General features: G+C 46.2%; 1 protein-coding gene across 4 annotated transcripts in view; it reads right to left on the minus strand.

Moving 5' to 3' along the window:
• Positions 1-16,012, minus strand: part of ZFR2 (zinc finger RNA binding protein 2) — a 463,201-nt gene that overhangs the window by 16,164 nt on the left and 431,025 nt on the right. The gene's annotated exons all lie outside the window — the stretch shown is intronic.

Raw genomic sequence — 16,012 nt, forward strand, 5'->3', positions numbered from 1 at the left:
AGGTGTATTCTTGGACATACCTGAGAATCACGCTCAGGAAGTGCGAGACATGTTAGACTCCCCGTCAAAATTAATGTCACATACCATTATGACAACTAGGACTCCCTCCCAAGTAGAAGAAATGACAGACATCTCAGATACCAGAGTCACTTTGGACTAAAGATGGACAGGACACTGGATTAATGGCAAACGTAGCTCCGGTAGTTGTACAAGTAAAAGATGGTAGGATAGCTCCAAAAATCCCACAGTACCCTCTGAAGCCAGAGGTGGAATTAGGAGTTTACCCAGTAATAGAGCGCTTGCTACAACAGGGCATTCTGGTAAGAACGTCCAGCACTGCCAATAGTCCCATCTTCCCTGTTAAAAAGAGTGGGGGGAGGGGTTACCGGCTAGTGCAGGATCTAAGGGGGATTAACAAAATAGTTGAGAGTCAGTTCCCCGTAGTGCCAAATCCAGCTGTCATCCTAATGCAAATCCCTCCCACTGCGAAATTTTTCACTGTTATTGACCTCTGCTCCGCTTTCTTTTTGGTACCTCTGCACCCTGACAGTCAATATTTGTTTGCATTTACATACAGAGGAGTCCAATACACATGGACTCGATTACCACAAGGATTCATAGATAGTCCAAGTATATTTTCCCAGGCTTTGCATGATTGTTTACAGTCTTTCCAACCAGTGAGTGGATCAGTATTAATACAGTACGTGGATGATCTACTACTGTGTTCTGATTCATTGGAAGCATCCCTGAAGGATACGAAACAGCTCCTGTTTCATCTTTCAGACACAGGACACAAGGTTTCCAAAGACAAGTTGCAATTATGCCAAACTAAGGTAAAATATTTGGGACACTGTCTAACACAAGGACTGAGACACCTGACCGCTGATAGAATTCAAGCAGAGACATCACTCTGCCACAAACCCAGCAACAGATCAGAACATTTTTAGGAATGTGTGGGTATTGCCGTAACTGGATCCCAGGGTTTTCCATTCTGGCGTTACCCTTGCAGGAGATGGTCTCCTCAAACAAACCTGATCGGATTTCGCATACAGACGAGTCTGAGACAGCATTTGAGAGACTTAAACAGTGCCTAACGCAGGCACCAGCATTAGGTATGCCAGACTATGGGAAACCCTTTGAACTATACGGAACAGAAAGTGCTGGTTGCGCGGCAGGCGTACTAACCCAAAAGCACGGTGATGCCAGCAGGCCAGTAGCATATTACAGCGCTCAGCTAGATACGGTAGCGCGATCCCTCCCCACATGCTTGCGAAGCGTTGCTGCGATAGCATTGCTAGTAACGAAAAGCGAAGATGTCGTGCTAGGTCACAACCTCACAATTCATACACCACATGCAGTGTCAGCCTTGTTAAATTCTGCCCAAACCAGACACGTCTCATCAGCGCGGTTTACAAGATGGGAATTGGCACTAATGGCCCCCGTAAACATCACCATAAGGAGATGCAGTGCATTAAATCCTGCAACATATCTCCCAGGTGTGCCTGGACAGGCACAAAGGGTGGAGGATGAGAGTGGTGGGGAAGGAGGATTTAATACAAAGGAAGACACACATGATTGTATGGAATATTTGACCCAAAATTTTACCGCAAGGCCTGACATCAGTGACAACCCACTAGAAGATGTAGAACTTACGTTCTACACGGACGGTAGTTGTCATAGACAGTCAGACTCGGGAGACTTGTGTACTGGATACGCAGTCGTAGATGACCAAGGCACCATAGAAGCGGAACCGCTAGGCCCACCTTACTCAGCCCAGGTTGCTGAACTGGTCGCCCTAACCAGACCATGTGAATTGGCTAAGGGCAAATCAGCCAATATCTACACCGATTCTAGATACGCATTCGGGGTAGTCCATGATTTCGGAGCCCTATGGCGCCTCAGAAATTTCATGACGGCAGCTGGTACACCGGTAGCGCATGCAGCTCACATAAAAAGGCTTCTAACAGCGATACAGGAACCCGACAGAGTGGCTGTTATCAAATGTAAAGCACACACATATAGCCAGGACCCAGTATCACTTGGTAACAGCCGAGCAGACGAAGCTGCTAAGTTAGCAGCTGCTACCCCCAGACAGACAGACACCACACAACTGATGGTATTTAATACCATCAACACACAGAAGTTGTGTGAGATGCAAAATTTGTGTTCCACACAGGAAAAGGCAGTCTGGATGGCAAAAGGATATGGCCAGGAGTCCTCAAGACTCTGGACGGATGGACACGGTAAACCAGTGGCCCCCAGAGCATACCTTCCATGTTTAGCTGAGGCAGCTCACGGGCTGACTCATCTGGGCAAGGAAGGGATGTGCAAGTTGGTAAGAGCATATTGGTGTGCCCCAGGATTTTCATCTCATGCGAGTAAAAGAGCAATGTCATGACTTACCTGTTTGAGAAAGAACATCGGAAAGGCAATACCTACAGAACCATCTCATATCCCACCTGCCGGCGGCCCTTTCCAGGTAATACAGATTGACTTTATTCAATTACCCCCTTGTCGAAATTTTAAATATGTACTTGTTTGTATAGATGTTTTCTCAAATTGGGTCGAAGCATTTCCGGCGGCCACAAATACCGCTATGTTTACTGCTAAGAAAATTGTGCAGGAATTTGTATGTAGATATGGTATCCCTAGAATTATCGAAAGTGATAGGGGTACCCATTTTACAGGTGATGTCTTTCAAGGAATGTGTAAATTGATGGGAATTGATAGCAAGCTGCACACTCCATACCGTCCACAGGCGAGTGCGAAAGTGGAAAGAGTGAACAGCACTATTAAAAATAAACTGAGTAAAGTGATGGCAGAGACAGGATTGACATGGCCAGAAGCTTTACCCATTGTACTGTACAGCATCAGAACCACTCCCAGGTCCCCTCTTAATCTGTCTCCCTTTGAAATCTTGTTTGGTCGACAACCGCATGTTATGATTAACCCCCAGGATGATTTGAAGTGTAACAATGAAGTGACTGTAAAATACTTGATTAACATGAGTAAACAGTTAAGGAATCAAAATGATAATCTGAAGTTAGTGATTCCTGATTTACCAGATAGTAATTGTCATGACATTGAACCTGGGGATTATGTAATGATACGGAATTTTCTACGCTCAGGTTGCCTTATTGACAGATGGGAAGGACCATACCAGGTCTTATTGACTAGCACTACAGCATTGAAGGTTGCTGAGAGAGAGACTTGGGTTCATTCGTCCCACTGCAAGAAGGTTGCTGATCCAGAGAGGTCCCGTGATAAGGAACAGACGGTAGAGGTTGTATCACTGGAGTGTCTGTTCCAGGAGGATTGAGGCGGCACCTGAGCATTGAAAATCACAAGACCAAAAGCAGTTGTTGATCCCCTGTTCCCTTTTATTGTTTTTCTCCAACTTCCCATCCCCTCTCCCTCAAATTATTTTTTCCCCCTTCTCATTCTTCTCCGTTTCCTCCTACAAGATGGACTTGCCCCAAGAGACTGTGATCCGGATTTTCCTGTTGACCATGATGTTGACCAGAGCAGTCTGTTCCGGCGAGAGTACCATGGAGGTCGAGAGAGGTTCTGGAATGGGTTCTGATGACAGAGATGGAGGCGTAGTTTTCCAAGAACAACATAATCAACAAGCAAAGGCGAGTATCAGAAAACGATCCGATAGCATTGACCATAGAAGGAATTGTGAAGGATTGTTAGCTGAAGAAAACTGTATCTGTCGGCTCTGTAACAATGTCATTGAGGATGGGTGCATAAAGAAATGCCAATCCAGTTTTAATATCCATATGGACCGGCATCCATTGAGTGACTATCACTCCTTAGTGGGTAGTGTGTTAAATAAAACAGATTGTTGGGTATGCTCTCAAGTACCTCAAGGTCATAGCAAATCAGGGCTAGTACCATTTCCTTTAACGTTAGGGGAGGTACTTGAGTTAAGTGGTGGGAGACCGGTGGACAGGAGGTTTAATATCTCCAGCCCTCCTAGTTTGAAGCTCCACCAATACCATGTGGATAGGTCCCTATTATGTTTTAACATCTCCAATCCCCGCAAGCCGGGAAATTGGGAAGTGTCATGGAGTAATCAAACCATGACCTTTTCGCATAGAGCAGATAGAATGCCTACAGATACAGAGCTTATACGCCACATAGCCAGTAGAGGAAAATCTTTCCGGTATAGGTATACCTTAGGAAATAGGATTACGAGAGTTGGAGAGGTATCACCAGGATACTGTGCACATATCATACAACCTGATACGTGTACTAAGCAGATGGAAGAATTAGGGTTAGGAGATTTCACATGGAAGGTGTGTAATATGGTTATGTCCTACTCCGTCCCATATGTTCTCCCCGATGATGCATATTTCATATGCGGGAGAAAGGCGTATAAGTGGCTTGCCCCAAACTCTGAAGGATTGTGTTATATTGGAAAAGTACTGCCTGAAGTAATGACTGTATCACATGACAAAATGAAAGACATACACCGTGTTGCCCAAACTCCTTATACTCACACCCATTACGAGCACGTAGTTAAACGGCACCTGATCGGAAGAACAGAGCATCCGGCCTCTGACATGATCCATGAATCCACCGGGATTCAGTTTCTAATCGCGTTAGACATCACTCGCACCGCCAGAGGAGTGTTGAATTATAAATACATATCTGCGCTTGCAAATTTGTTAGATAATATCACTGAAATGTATGATGACACGTTTAAGTATACTGGAAGGGAACTTCAAGCTTATAAAACAGAACTGGTACAGCATAGAATGGTGCTTAATTACCTCACAGCAGTGACAGGCGGATATTGTGTCACACTGGCAACACAATACGGCGTGAAATGTTGCACATATATTACGAATAGCACCGAGGACCCGGTCGAGGTCATAGACCAAAAGATGGACGATATTCTCCAACTGAAGTGGGAATTTCGCAGGAGACACAATCTCACTCTTGCTGCAGTAGGTAATGAGCTGACTGGTTGGGTGTCATGGTTGAACCCACGAAATTGGTTCTCTGGTTTAGGAGACTGGGCTCAAGGAGTCATAATGGATGTTGGGAAGTTTCTCCTATGTATCTTAGGTGTTGTCATATCTATTGGTTTGATATTTAGATGCGGTCAGGCTTTAATGAAGTGCAATCGTCGTACTAGGGTAATGAGTTTAAGGAGTGAGGAAACTGTAATTCCAATGGACTTGATTTATGACCCAACGGTAGAAACAATGATGTGATGAAAATGCGATTTCTACGGTCCGTTTCTTTCACCTGTTTTTCAGTTTCCTCCAAGGTAAAAAGACCCACTTGGACGAGGAATTTGATGAGCCGATATATAGACAACAGATGGATTAAAGAAGAAGTTTTGACAACCTGATACACAGATTTTTGATGAACTATGCCATGGATCCCCAGTTTCCCTAGAAATTTTAAAATTACGCTAGCCCAACACTTTTGTAAATCTATGGACATTGACAGCTTTTGCTCGCACCTTATGGGCAAAAGCACAAAGAAGACTGCATTCAACAGACACCAAACAAGACCTCAATCGACGAATGTACATTTACCTGACATAGAATACCACCGCATTTACCGTAATTATGTCTTTTCTTCATTTCTACAACCCTCAGGTAATGACACACATAGTCGATAGGGAATACAGGCACAGATATCAGCAATCACATATCTCCCCCATTCATGTATCATCAACTAAAATGTGCTCCCCCATTTTGTTACAACCAAAGCCGAAAAGGGCTCGGTAAAGTTTGACAGCCCATCCACAGACCCGTACCACGGGATAAGAAGGAATTCAAATGTATACTTCGCAAAACCTCGAAGCTTGATTTAAAACACGTACGGCACGATGATACATGATCCCCAAGCACGGATTCATACACACATGCTTCTGCTATCTCACTAGGTCATACCCTTTTCCTACCTTCTCCTCTCCTCCCCTACCCAACCATGTAAATGTATTAACCCCTGACATATATTTTTCTTTTTTTGAAATGTTTTAGAAGGTGGCAGTTATTGTTGACTGCCAAAGGGTGGACTGTCAAAGTCAGAAAAATATCTCTATGCACGCTACCATATGTGCACCTCACACAGGTCCGTGCTGCGCATGCGTACGCTCTCCCGTACGTGCGCATACTCACAGTCGCGGGCACCCGCAGGCGCACGGTATGCGTATTTACGGTAGAGTTTATGTGATCGTAGCGTGCGACTCAATCGTTACATATTTCCACTATATAATGTATTTTGTAGATCATGGTCCCTTTGATAGATTCTGAAAGTTTGGTTAATATAGAATGTTCATGAACAGAGAAATCCCTCTTTGTTTGATACGAAGGGTCAGACAGGAGTAATACATTGGTGTTTAGTACCCATCGGAAGAGTATTTAATTAGCAATATTCCGGTGTTGGTTTGAAGCAGATTAATCGCTCGTGCGAATAGTTATGGACATAAGAAGTTTATGAACATTTACTGTATTTGCACTTACTTATCCATGCGGCGGGAAACCCAGTTTCCCTCCCACCTGAGCTGTTGGAAATAGTCACGGCCCACCTGTATGAATCAACCTATGACCTTTTGTTATAATGCAAGGAGGAATTCCTGTGTCCAATGAACAATGAGATTGTAGGGACCATTGAATTGTATTGCGTGTGGGGCATAAATAGACAAGCCGATCACATCCAGCACTCACTCTTCAACGGTTATCATTGCTGAAAATCGGGAGCTGGATGTCCAGAGGCGCATGCGATCGTTTCCTTTGTGCGTAAGTGTTTCTCCGCAACCATATTGATCTTCTTGTTATTGTGGGCCAATTTCTCTCTCTCTCTTCTCCTCTTTCTCTCTTATTTTCCCTTAAACGTAATTGTATTGTATTGTATGGTATTTCCTGTGCAGTTATCTGGTTAGTTAGTCTATGTTATATTGGTAGTGTATAATTGTATTGTATTATTCTTTTGCAAGCATACCATCCATAATATATATATATAAGGCGTTAGACCCTAAGCCCAGGTATCTGTGTATTTCTTATAGTATTAAGTATTCTCAGAGCGTCGGTGACGCTCAAACAGCTTTTGAGTTAATAAGGTTATACTGTGTTGCATTTACACTCTATCATTACACTAAGGTTTTACTGCACAATACACTGTTTATGGTTTAGATACAAAGGTTTAACATTGTTAGCGTCAGCGCCGCTGGTGATCTCCTCGTGGTCCCGAGCGTCCGCTACGCTATAGCGAATCATTACGTTAGTCAGCAGCCAATAGCTGTGCCTGCCTGTGATCTCTTGGCCGTGAGCGAACGTGATGCTTGAGCGTCTCGACTACGGCTAAGCGATTGTTACGCAACGAGCGTACCCTTACAGTACTTCATACGTAAATAGCGTACAGTGTTCTTAGACCTCACAAAGGGTTTTATATAAGATAAATATTCAGCTTTATCAATCTCCAGAGCCTTTTCCACTGGAAGAAAAAAAACTCTGTAGTTCTGTCTAGTATTATTCCCAAAACCAACAACCGCGTCGTTGGGACCAACAGTGATTCCGGCAAGTTCAGGAGCTAACCATGTTGTAGAAGAACTGGGAGAGTGCAATGTTTTGCACCAACTGGTTCCCTGACCTTGCCGTTATCAGGAGACCATCCCAGTACAGGATAATTGTGACTCCTTACTAGCGACGGAGAACCATCACTACCGCAATCACCTTGGTGAAAATCCTTGGAGCCGTGGACAGACCAACGTCTGAAATTGGTAATGACAACCCTGAATTGCAAACCTCAAGTAAGCCTAATGCGGAGAAAAATGTAATTAGGCCTCCTTTACGTCTGAGACCATGAAAAAAGAAAAAAACACAACTACTTTTTCCAGATTGGAAATCACAGCCCTGAGAGATTCCATCTTGGATTTGAATTTCTTTAAGTAGAAAATGAGGGATTTCAGATTTAGGATTGATCAGACGAGCCGTCTGGCTTCGGGACCACGAAGAGGCTTGAATAAAAGCCTTCTCCCTGTTGAGACAGGGGAAACCAGGCCTGATCCTGATACAACCTTTGTATTGCGTCGCATACTACCTCCCTGTCCGGAGGAGAATCAGTAATTTGAAAAATTGGTGAGGGGAAACGTCTGGAAACTCCAGTATGTACCCTTGGGACACTATTCGAAAAAAAAACCCGGGTCCAGGTCCGTTCCAGGACTGACTGAAGAGTTTTAGACGTGGCCCCACCGGTGTGGGCTCCCGCAAGAAAGTCCCAGCGTCATGCGGTGGATGTGGCAGAAAACAGAGGATGATTTCTGCTCCTGTGATCTTGAAGAGGTTGCGGACCTCTTCCCTTTTTTCCTTCCTCTACCTGCAAAGAAAGGGGAATCTGTATACATTGGGCCGTAATGACTGCATCGGACAATGATGTGTCATCATCCGTTGTGAGGGAACATAGGGCAAGGAGGTAGACTTACCAGCGGCAGCTGTCGAGATCAAATTACCTAGCCAGTCACCAAACCAGGCTTCACCTTCATAGGGAAGAGACTCCATTTCTTCTCGGAGTCAGCATCAGCATTGCATTGGTGAATCCACAACGCCCTCCTAGCCGAGACCGCCATGGAATTGGCCCTTGAACCCAAGAGTCCTATATCCCTTGCAGTCGCACAAAAGTATGCTGCAGTGTCCTTGATATGACCCAACTTAAGGACTATCCCATCTCTCCCCAGGGTATCTACATCGGATAACAAGGTACCCGACCATTTTTGAATACTACTACTCCCCCATGCGCATGTAATGGCAGGTCTAACTAACGTACGCGTGGACACAACTAGAATAACACGTAGCTTCCTGCATACGATCCGCTGGATCTTTGACAGGGCCCCGTGCAGAACAGGGGGTGACTCCCACTTTATTCTGTCCGCGGCGGGAAAAGAATAAACAATCAGAATCGTCTTGAGGATTTGAAAACATCTTGTCATGGCTGACCCAGACTTTTTAAACACAGAGCGCTCAGCACATGAGAAGGAGGAACGATACCTCAGCTTTCATTATAAATCTATATATCTCCCCAAAATAGACCCTTTTGTCAGGAACAGCCAGGGTCCTCAGTGACGTCCTTATTGTGCACTAATCATGTACTAAATGCTCTTTTTTTTCTTTTAGTGGGTCTAATCAGGAAACAGTATCCGTGTCGATATCAGGGAGTAGTAACTGGGCAAAATAACCTTTTTGCGACCCCGAGGGAAAAATAGCTATGAACATGACATCCTCCATAGATATTTCTACGTCTGTGTTTGGGACACAGATTTATGCAACATGACAAAATTATATATATATATATATATATATATATATATATATATATATATATATATATATATATATATATATACACACACAAACAAATATAGAAAACCACAGCACTCGCCACCCCAGAAGCGGGGTGCAGTGTCTGCACTCACCACTCATAGGGTGGGGTGCATGCAGCCCATGGCCACCTACCCAAATACATACAAATAGAGAATTCAGCACTCACCATAGCAAGCTCACTTGTCCTCACAACATCAATAAATAAATGATGGGGGTTTAGTTAGTGAATTGGCCAATGCACGGAAGCCTGCAAACCGCTCCACGGTACCCCACCTACATGCAGGTCCTACACTATCACAAAGCCTTAAGAATTAAAACCTGGCAACTGTATCACATAATATAACTGCAAATATGCCCACTAAGTTTAATGTATGCCTGCCACATATCTAGTGGCTTTTAAAGGCATACTAGTCACCTGACACAGCCGGTAAATTACTAAGGAGCAGCTGACACAGGTTTAGAACAAGTGAGATTACACAGGGGTGCATGAAAAGGCCTGTGACCATGGTTAATAGGAGTTAACCAAAGATTAACCCCATAATATACAAACAAATATAGAAAACCACAGCACTCGCCACCCCAGAAGCGGGGTGCAGTGTCTGCACTCACCACTCATAGGGTGGGGTGCATGCAGCCCATGGCCACCTACCCAAATACATACAAATAGAGAATTCAGCACTCACCATAGCAAACCCCTGTGTAATCTCAATTGTTCTAAACCTGTGTCAGCTGCTCCTTAGTAATTTACCGGCTGTGTCAGGTGACTAGTATGCCTTTAAAAGCCACTAGATATGTGGCAGGCATACATTAAACTTAGTGGGCATATTTGCAGTTATATTATGTGATACAGTTGCCAGGTTTTAATTCTTAAGGCTTTGTGATAGTGTAGGACCTGCATGTAGGTGGGGTACCGTGGAGCGGTATGCAGGCTTCCGTGCATTGGCCAATTCACTAACTAAACCCCCATCATTTATTTATTGATGTTGTGAGGACAAGTGAGCTTGCTATGGTGAGTGCTGAATTCTCTATTTGTATATGTGTGTGTATATATATATATATATATATATATATATATACACACACACACACACACATACATACATACATACATACACACACACATATATATATACACCCGTTCTGATATGCATCACATTATCATGCAATTTATTTTATCCAGTCAGAAATTGGTGGTGCCTACATGGCCACCCACACACGTCTGTGTTCCTAATATAGTTTTCTCTTAGGAAAAACATTCAGCCGCCGACGTGTCGACACATGTACCAAGTACCATCAGGAGCCGGCGGCGCCGACAGCCGTTTGTGGGAAGAGCACTCAGCCTCAGACATGCCGACACACTTGTACCAAACACCCACCGACACACCGGGCATATAGGTGACAGACCCATAGGGGGTCTGTGCACCCCCCCCCCCCCCCCCGTTTTGCACCCTGATATTTATTCAGAAGTGTGAGGAAGGACCAGCGTGTCTGCAGCCTCTGCAGAGGAAATGGCGCTGAGCTGTGTGAGCTGAGGACTAAGCTCCGCCCCATCAATGGCGCGCTTCAGTCCCGCTTTTTTCAACTAAATATTTATACTGGCGGGGGTTAGGACAGTGCCTAGGCACCTATGTCCCCTCTTGCCAGTCTTATTTTGAGGTTTATATGCTGCCCAGGGCGCCCCCTCCCCAGCGCCATGCACCCTGTAGTGCTGCTGTGTGGGGGAGCATGGCGTGCAGCGTGCGATCGCTGTGCGGTACCTCATAAGCCGTCACTGAAGTCGTCTTTTCTTCTTCTACTCACCTGTCTTCTGACTTCTGGCTCTGCAAGGGGGGTGACGGCCAGCTCTGGGAACGAGCATCTAGGCGTACCTAGCGATCAGCCCCTCAGGAGCTAATGGTGTCCTGTAGCCAAGAAGCAGAGCCTTTAAACTCACTAGAAGTAGGTCTAACTTCTCTCCCCTAAGTCCCACGAAGCAGGGAGACTTGCCAGCAGTTCTCCCTGAAAATAAAAAACCTAACAGGTCTTTTCAGAGAAACTCAGTAGAGCTCCTCAGAGTGCATCTAGTCTGCCTGGGCACAGATTCTAAACTGGAGTCTGGATGAGGGGCATAGAGGGAGGAGCCAGTTCACTCCCCTTGAAAGTCTTAAAGTGCCCATGTCTCCTGCGGATCCCGTCTATATCCCATGGTTCTTGATGTGACCCCAACATCCTCTAGGACATATGAGAAAGGGTGGTTGGATGTGCAAAACCCCTTTCAAGAAAGTCTGAACCTCAAGGAGGGCAGCTAATCGTTTCTAGGAGAAAATGGATAAGGCTGAAATTTGGACCTTTATGGATCCCAAACGCAGGCCAACAGCCACACCTGCTTGCAGGAAGAGTAGAAACCGTCCAAGTTGAAACTCCAACGTAGGAAACTTCCTGGATTCACACCAAGACACATACTTTTTCCAAATGCGATGGTAATGTGTTGACGTTACTCCTTTCCTAGCCTTCATCAGGGAAGGAATAACCTGGGCCGGAATGCATTTCCGAGGTAAGATCCGGCGTTCAACCTCCATGCCGTCAAACGTAACCGTGGTAAGTCTTGATAAGCGAACGGCCCTGCAGAAGGTCCTATCGAAGAGGAAGAGGCCTCGGATCTTCCCGCAGTAATTCCAGAAGATCCGTGTACCAAGCTGCTCTTGGCCAGTCCGGAGCAATGAGGATCGCCTGCACTCTTGTTTTCTTTAAGATTTTTTGAATTCTTGGGATGTGTGGAAGTGGAGGGAACACGTACACTGGCTTGAACACCACAGAGTTACCAGGGCATCCACTGCCACTGCCTGTGGGTGTTGCGACCTGGAACAGTACCTCCGAAGCCTCTTGTTGAGGCGGGAGGCCATCATGTCATCATGTCTATTTGAGGTACACCCCAAAGATTTGTCACCTCTGAACACCTCCGGGTGGAGGCCCCACTTTCCCGGATGGAGATCATGTCTGCTGAGGAAGTCCGCTTCCCAGTTGCCTACTCCCGGAATGAAGATTGCTGACAACGTCACTGCGTGTCTTTCTATCCAAAGGAGGATTCTTGTTACTCCGACATTGCAGCCCTGCTCTTCGTTCCGCCCTGTCGGTTTATGTAGGCCACCGTCGTTACATTGTCCGACTGCACCTGAATGGCCTGATCTTGCAGAAGATGTGCCGCTTGTAGAAAAGACTGTTGTACACGGCTCCTAGTTCCAGAATGTTTATCGGAAGACTGGATTCCAGACTTGACCACCTTCCTTGGAAGGTTTTCCTTTAGGTGACAGCGCCCCAACCTCAGACTTGCATCCATGGTTAGAAGGCTCCAGCTCTAAATCCCGAACCTGCGGCCCTCGAGAAGGTGAGGCATTTGTACCCACCATAGGAGTGAAAACCTGGCTTTCAGCGACAGACATTCTCTGGTGCATGTGCAGGTGAGATCCGGACCACTTGTCCAGGAGATCCAGTTGGAAGGACAGTGCATGAAATCTTCCGTACTGTAAAGCCTCGTAGGGGGCACCCATCTTCCCCAGAAGGCAAATGCACTGATGAACCGATACCTGGGCAGGCTTCAAGACATCCCGGACCATTGTATCACCAACGCCTTCACCAATGGTAGAAACACCCTCTGCACTTCCGTGTCGAGGATCATCCCCAGGAAAGAACCTCCTTGTCGGCTCCAAATGTGACTTTGGAAGATTCAGGATCCATCCATGATCCCTGAGCAGTCGCGTCGTCAGAGCAATGGACTGAAACAACCTCACCCTGGACGATGCCTTTATCAGCAGATCGTCCAGATATGGAATTATGTTCACTCCCCGTCTGCGGAGGAGTACCATCATCTCTGCCATCACCTTGGTGAACACCCTCGGTGCTTTGGAGAGGCCGAATGGCAGTGCCTGGAACTGATAGTGACAGTCCAACAGTGCAAATCTGAGATAAGCCTGGTGTGGCAGCCAAATCGGAATGTGGAGGTACGCATCCTTGATATCTAGGGATACCAGGAATTCTCCCTCCTCCAGACCTGAGATCACCGCTCTCAGACTCCATTTTGAAATTGAATTCCCTCAAATAAGGGTTTAACGACTTCAAGTTCAAAATTGGTCTGACCGAACCATCCGGTTTCTGTACCACAAAATAGGTTTGAATGGTAACCCTTGCTTTCCAGATGAGGTGGAACTGGAACAATGACATTTGCCCTTTCTAACTTTTGAATGTCTTCCTGTAGGATAGCCCTTTCTGTCAGCAAAGCTGGTAAGCCTGATTTGAAGAACCTGATTTGAAGAATCTGTGAGGTGGGAGCTCTTGAAACTCCAGTCTGTACCCCTTGGACACAATAGCCTGTACCCAGGGATCCAGACCGGATGATATCCAGACGTGACTGAAAAGTCTGAGTCTCGCTCCCACTTGCCCGCTCTCCAGGCTGGGAGGTCCACCGTCATGCTGAGGATTTTGAGGAAACAGAGCCAGGCTTCTGTTCCTGGGAACCTGCAGGTGCATGTTTTCTGGATTTCCACGCATCCAATGCTTCCCCAAATAGAGCCTGACCTGTGAAGGGTAGGTTCTCCACACTGCTCTTGGATTCCGCGTCTGCAGACCACTGGCACAGCCAGAGTCCCCTGCGTGCCGAGACAGCCATGGAAGACGTCCTTGCAATCAGATGACCCAGGTCCTTCATGGCCTCCACCATGAAACCCGCAAAATCCTGTATGTGACGTAAAAACATTTCAATTACACTTCTATCCAGAGAATCTAATTCCTCAAGTAATGTGCCCGACCAGTTTACTATGGCTTTAGAAATCCATGTACAGGCAATAGTGGGCCTTAACGCCACACCTGAAGCAGTGCATATGGATTTGAGCGTAGTCTCAATCTTGCGGTCTGCCGGTTCTTTCAAAGCGGTAGACCCAGGGACAGGTAAAACCACCTTTTTAGATAGTCTATATACAGAAGCGTCTACTATAGGGGAGTATTCCCACTATTTCCTATCTCAGCAAAGGAAAAAGCAACAAGAACCCCTTTTTGGGATCTGTAATTTTTTCTCTGGGTTTTCCCAGGATTTTTCAAATAATGCGTTTAATTCCTAAGACGCAGAAAGGTCAGGGAGGCTTTCTTATTGTCTGTAAAGTAAGCCTCCTCAACCTGCTCAGGTGCTTTTGACAGTAATGTGTAACACATTCCGCATGGCCTTAATCATGAGTTGCATCCCCTTTGCAAGGGATGTCCCCCCCCCCCCCCCCGCATATCCCCATCACCGTCTCCCGTATCCGTGTCGACTTTCATAATTTGGGCAAGAGCATGCTTCTTTGGGTATATACCGGGGGAGTTTGAGGAGGTAGTGGGAAAAGAACCAGACAAAACCTCAGATTTTCTCAAAATCTGTGTTAGTCTCAGTACGAGCTATCCTAGATGAAATCTGGGATATCATTCCCTTAATTGAAGCCACCCACAACGGTTCGGATTCAGAAGGCTGAGACATGATATTTAATTCCGTACATGGAATGGATTCCTCTGGGGAAGATACATACTCGACAGCACAAGAGAGTCCCTGGACATGGTAATGTGAGAAATATGTACACACACAGGAAAATGTCAGGCAGAGTTTCCCCCAAGTACTTTCAGAGAGAGACAGAGTCAATGGAGCCAGCACCCACACAGCGCCCCAGTAGGCAGTTATATAATAAAAGCCTGGCGCTGACTGTGCAACCTTAATAGACTACACAGTGTAAAATTGTGAAAAACACTCTCCCCGCCCCTTCTATAATCCCTGGTACCGCACAGGACAGCTGGGAGTTATGTGGAGGGTCAGCGCTCCCTGTCAGTGTCTCTGTGTATGATCTGCAAGGAGAAAATGGTGAGCTGCTAGATCCGCTCTGAGAAGCTCCGCCCCCTGTCATGGCACGTCTTCCTGCACTTTAAGATTATACTGGCCTGAGGTAAAACACATTGCTAGCAGTAGAATACCTTCCCTGATAGCCCAGATGACCAGTTTTAAGGGTATCGCGCTGGCCCAGGGCGCCCCTCACACCAGTGCGTCCGAGCCCTCCGAAACGCAGCTACAGCGCTGCGCTCATACCCTGATGCTGCCATTCACACCGGTTTCCCGCTTGTTGGGTCGCCGGCAACCTACTCAACACCGACGTCTTCTGGCTCTGTTAGAGGGTGGCGGCATGCTGCGGGAGTGAGCGGTCGCTTCGGGGGCTTGCGATCATCACCCTCAGGAGCTCAGTGTCCTGTTGGCGGAGATAGTGGCCATTAACCTCAGAGGGTTGGACAATACTCCCCCACCCCCTAAGTCCCACGAAGCAGCCTCTCTGTGCCTAACTCTTTAAAAAAAACAATAAAACAAAAAAAAACTCATAGGAGCTCCCCTAGCTGTGACCGGCTCCACCGGGCACATTTTCTACACTGAGTCTGGTCGGAGGGACAGAGGGAGGAGCCAGCCCACACTATTAAACTCTTAAAGTGCCCATGAATCCCAAGGGACCCGTCTATACCCCCCATGGTACTAATATGAACACCAGCATCCTCTAGGACGTAAGAGAAAAAACAAATCTACTGTTCTATGGACATTATGCACTACATTTTACACAACAATTAAACACTATTGGGGGAATTCAATTAGCCGCGGTAATTAACGGATACCCCGGGGGTTATTCAATTGTTCC

This window comes from Pseudophryne corroboree, chromosome 1, assembly GCF_028390025.1.
Source record: "Pseudophryne corroboree isolate aPseCor3 chromosome 1, aPseCor3.hap2, whole genome shotgun sequence".
Taxonomy (NCBI): domain Eukaryota; kingdom Metazoa; phylum Chordata; class Amphibia; order Anura; family Myobatrachidae; genus Pseudophryne; species Pseudophryne corroboree.